Source organism: Carassius auratus, chromosome 17 (genome assembly GCF_003368295.1).
Source record: "Carassius auratus strain Wakin chromosome 17, ASM336829v1, whole genome shotgun sequence".
NCBI lineage: Eukaryota > Metazoa > Chordata > Actinopteri > Cypriniformes > Cyprinidae > Carassius > Carassius auratus.
The window spans coordinates 21,430,734-21,436,678 of record NC_039259.1 but is presented as its reverse complement, the minus strand read 5'-3'; positions in this window follow the sequence as shown (position 1 = coordinate 21,436,678).

Genomic DNA, 5,945 nt, shown 5'->3' with positions numbered 1-5,945 from the left:
AAAAAAAAAAGTCCGACAACATTTAATCTCACCGGTCAAACTGTCCTATTAAAACTACCTAATAATCCCGCCCACTAACACAATCTGTATTTGAGAATAAGCCTAAAATGTATAAAGCAAATATACACCGACCTTTGGCTATGTTATAAAGGAACAGGCTCTAGTAATGGTTATGTAACTTTCCGTGTTTCGGCGAAGGTAACAAGCAGGCTCCGCGGCCGCCTCGCTAAGGCTATGACTATGATATGTTTGACAGATACAATATTTGAAAATCGATAATTATTTTTTTTAATTACATTTATATCTGAATTTATGTCAACCTATAGACTTTCAAATATCAAAATGTCATGAATTAATATGTATTTGTGTACAAAATGACATATAAACATATTTTCCTATTATATTTTGCCTGGAAACGCTTCCAACAAGGCGTCAGTTCTATTTCTAGCATGCACGCGTCGAGCCGCGCCTGAGCCACGCGTCTCACGCAGGCAGTCGGCAAGCTCTAACCTGTTAACATGGGAGCCGAATTAAAAACAGACACGCCACGCAGCTGAGATGCTTTCGCTCATCGCCACGCATCCAGTGAGTCCTGACCGGCCTAATGATGCCCGGTTGTTGGCTGTGGAGATTACAACAACGAGGTTGTACTTGAAGTATATCTAAGCACTGTATTGCAATACTTGCATTTTGCCCCGTCACTCTCAATTTTAAAGTGCTCCAACGCTGTACTTTTTTTTGCCCGCTTCATATTAGAAAAATGAATTCTTCTTGTGGACATTACAAATGTCTGGGAGCGCTCTGGCGGTCTCTGGTGGTGCAAAAATGTATTACAACTAAATTCAATGCACGCCATTGACGTCACTTAACCGAGCAAAATGTTTCACTCGGTTACGCAATTTTTAACGGTTAATCGGTTAACCGGTTAACCATGGACACCCCTAATAAACTACAAACATAAAATTATATACTTTTATTTTGTTCTCACATTCTTTCTTGTAAGTCCTCCCTCACAGTGGCACAGTTGAATGAGAGGCTCATTATGCAGCTCATTATGCAGGGCTTTGTCTTCTCAGGTGTAAATCACAATGATATTCATGATAGTTGATGCCTACTTGCATATGACTTTTACCAACAAAAAGTGTCTTAGAAAATTTAAATCAATGTATTGTTTTCTGTGAATGAGTAAACAAGATGATTTTCACATAATTTAGAAAGAAAATTCTAGGCTACAAGCTCCAGTTCTCAACAATCCCGGGAACCAATGTTATGTATGTGTTTTATGGCCTTATTCAAGTGATTTAACATTTTTAGTTTTTTCACTAACCATGCATAACATTTTTTTTTTCTTAAAAATACAATCATGTACATGCATGCATTTCACATATTATTAAAGCCCAGTTTGTGCTGACTACAGTAATATTAGACTTTACCCATTTAGATATTTATAAGAAACTGAAAAAAGCACAAATATCAGGGCATGACAAAACTTCTCCAGGCCCCAAAAATACCCTTAGACTCCAGAGGGTTAACCCTCTGGAGTCCATTAACGCATATATGCGTTTTGAGTCATTTTCTCCGGATAAACCCGAAAAGAACTTAAATTACACTCTCAGTTTTAATCGTACAGATAAGAGCAATACATCAATCAAATCTGTAAAGGGTCTACTTTTTTTTGGATACAGACATAATAACAAAACACCTTTGTGCACTTATAAAATAAAGATAACAAACAAGGTATGCTGTCTGCAGTCTTTGTCTCCGCTGATCGTCATGTACAAACACGTCATTAAAGGGATAGTGCACCTGAAAATCCAGTCATAATTTAATCACCCATCAACTATTCAATGCATCAATGCTATTCGTATGCATTTTTTTTTTCTGTTGTACACAAAATAATATATGTTGAAAAATAATGGGGACAACAAAAAATCTCATAGTTTTAGAACAAGTGTAGGTAGAGAGAAAATTATGACAGAATTTACATTTTTGGGTGAACTATCCCTTTAATGTTGCTTTGTCTAAATAGTCTATTTCTACATGCATGTTATTCTACATGTTCTCTTGTGACAATCAAATAAAGGAGCCAATAAGAGAATGTCTGAATGATTTATACTTTAGAAACTTTAGAATTTTTTAAATAAACTCTGAATGTATACATAAACACTGTAAACATTTATTTGTGAGCATCACTTTCTAGTTGTTCTGAAGTTTTAGCCAACTCTGAATGCATACACAAATATTTAAAACATTTCTTAATGTAATGAACATCAATTTCTAGTTGTCCTCTTATAAAAACAGTTTAAACTAACTCTGAATGTATACATAACCACTGTAAACATTCCTTAATGAACATCACTTTCTAGTTGTTCTGAGGTAATTTTTACCAAACTCTGAATGCATACACAAACATTATAAACATTTATTAATCATAGTTAACGTCTTTCTACTTATCCTGAGATCTTTTTGTTTCATTGTACAAATGCAAGTTTATGCTATTTTAGCAGCAATCAGTAGCAAACTTAAATCAAAGCTACCTGGGGTAAAAACAAACATATAAACAAAGGACTTTTAGAAATGAAATATCACAATAACTTAGGGAATTTGTATAAAGACCATGTTAAGGTTATGTTTACATTACATTCTGCTTAAATTAAATGCCACAATTAAACTGTATTTGTTCTGTATGACATTAGCACTAAAAACATTTTTTGCAACTCCTATAAGCAGTTACCTAAGAGCAATATCATTTGGTCCTTAAATGCATTTTCTTTCACACAGGACATTTTAGAAGAGGCAGTAGCACACCTGTTTGTTTTAAGTAAAATAATGTGTTGGCTACCAATTCTAAGAGTACATTAGTCAATGAAATTTTTTTTTCAAATGTCACATATCGGCTGTGCAACTTCAAAACTTTAAGTAATCACAATTTTCTTTTTTTTTTTTTTAAATATAAATGAGACATAGTAAGTAAACATAGTACGATGTTCAGACGTTTTTTTTTAAACTGTTCTAACAATGGGAAAAAAAAAAGAAAAAAGTCCAAATTACACCACGGTACATCCATCATTTGAGGCACTATAGATGAAAGTAGTGTCTGAAAGGCCGGATCCTATTCCAGCTACTGCATGACAAACAACCTACAAAAGTAATAAACAAGAAACTATAAAAAAAAGATTTAAAAAAAGTTAAAATTAACAAAGAAACACAAATTTAAATAGACAGATGTACAAATAAATATGTGCACTTTTTGTTTATATTACTGAACCAACAGAAACAATGCTTCATGAACATCATGTAACTAAATGTATTTATAAGTTCATCACTTTTGTATAACAGTGTGGAAATCTGATAAATTTCATGCATTTGTCTACGAAAATATGTACTGTTATTTATTTCAGTTACTCACCAGTACTAAATTTATATAACATCCATCACCCAAACTAAACTGTTAAGAACAGCACTGAAGTCACCGCGGAGGTCTGGGTAGTTCTGGTAGTTTAAAGGCAACATCAGAGAGCAACCACATGTGTGAGATTGTGGGCGACACTGGAAGTCACTTGTTTCAATGAAATTCACCATGATTTGTTTCCCAAAGAGCAAATCAGCCCCTGTGCAGAAGCGCAAGAAGTTTTTTAAGGTGTTGTCATCCGAATCCATAATGTACTTTTTCAGGAATCGTGATACACAGCACTGCTGGGCTGTCATGACTTCAGGAAAAACAAGGATATCCTTTACACACTTGGGTGTTGGTTTTTGCTCTTGAATAATGTTTGCTACCTTTGTGGTGACAAAGTACTAGCAAAATCCTTAAGCACAGGTCTCCAGGATTCAATCACAAACATTGGGGTTTGGATGAGAGCTTTATGGCCTAACTGTTCCAAAAGTTGAGGTAGATTTTCTTCAGTAGGCCTCTGGTGACAATCATTGGAATCAAGAACATCAAGAAGTGACTCATGATCAGCTGAGTTGAAGTTTGCCATTGCCTCTTCAATGACATCACGCTCATGTTTTGCTATGTAGTGCATAAACGAATCTAAGACACTACTATATGTGGTACCATATAAAGCTTCTTCAAGAAATGGCAGGGAAAGACGAATAGGAAAGTACTTGACTTCTTCCCATCCTTTGACCCATACTCTTGCAATAGCTTGCCATTCATCGCTCTGAAATTCATGTCTAAGGAATGGGACCTTGACATCTGCACCCAAAGTACATCTTGAATAAAATTCAGCCCAGAATTCTGTCAAGCAGTCACGAAAAACACCTGATCCAATGCCTTGTTCAATCTGCCCATTAGGTAGTTTCATTCGAATTCTGATCTCTTTGTCCATCATTGCTGGGTCATTGAAAGCTTGCATCAGATCACCCAGAACTTGTCCTCTTCGCACCAAAATAATAGTCTTTGGTATCTCAATTGGAACTGTCTCATCCAAGCTTCCAAACTGAAGTGAACTTCCTCCAATTGTGACTTCATTATCAAATGATTCCTCAAATGGTGTCTCTTCCACATCAGTTGTGATCAGTTGTTCCTCTACATTTTGTGATGTGGAACTGGAGTTGAATGCCCCTGGGCTCCGTACTTTCAATGTGTTCACATTTTCTTTAGTTATATCATTTTCCTGACTCAGTGTTATCATTTGTTCTTGGAAACTATCCTCCCAGGTCTCTACCTCAATTATATCATCATTCTGCATGACTGATATTTGCTGGGCCATAATATAAAGTGGATCATGTAACATGAAATTGGTCACTTCAGACTCCTCTGAAAATGTGAGGTCAATTGTTTCACTTACATTGGTGCTAAAGCTGCTAGATGCTTGATTGTCATCTTGGGCACTTTCATTCAACTTGACATCTGCTTCAGGATATGTGACAGAGTTTTCTGTATTCTTCTGTGTACTGATGCACTTTGTAAAAAGATAAAGTCTGAGAATTTTAACCTTACTTGCTTCATACAAATCTCCAATTGTACATTCCGATTCAATCATTCTGTGGGAGAAATCTCGAATCTCACAGTCCAAACTTTTCAGATCTAGATGTCTGGATTTACCATCTGGAAAAAAGAGACCCTCTGCTATTTCCTGCACATCTTTCATGGTTGAATTCACATCTATAGAGACATGCCTGGTTCCACCACCTTTTGCAGACCGAACTTGTTTGAAGTCATTGTCTCTTGCATTGAAGTTCATCCAGCCCAGTTCCACACGCTTGAATTTCTTCTTGGCATTTGTTTTTCCAGCAATTTTTTTTAAAATCTGTTGTCGATGTTCTTCTTTGCCACTTAGGGTACATACTCGTTTCCTTAATCTTTCAAACAAGTTACTTTTCCTGTCAGTATTTTCGATGGAACACTGTTTTCTTCGACAAAAGGCCACAGTTGCCACTAGGGCTGTAGTGATACACTAATCTCACGATACGATGCAATACCCGATATTCAGCTCACGATACAATATATATCACGATATTCAGCCAACGATGCGATTCTATACGATTCTATATAATTTGATACTTTTACATCATTTTCTGATAGATTTAAAGGGCACAGAGTGATTTTGTTGACATCTTGTGAGCGTTTCATTTACTTGGATTTAATTAATTGAAATGAAAACTCTAAAAACATCAGACAGCTTGCAAAATAAATGCTGTACAAAATTAATCAAAGATGTGTTGAGAAAATTATTTATTGAAACAGTGCAAACTGTAGCTTACAAGCCTTTGAAAAGTAAATAAATAAATAAAGTAAATAAAGTGCAAGATTGCAATTAGCAATGGAGTTAAAGTGCAAGTGGGCCGTGATGGTGACATATGCTTCAGTTGCGCGCGAGGTCCAGCCGTCGCACGTCAGGGCAACTCTCTCCGCGCTGGCCAGGGAAGCTTTAACGTGTGCCCTTGTCTGAGAGTACAGCCCGGGAATGCAAACCTTGGTGAGGTGTTCGCGGGTT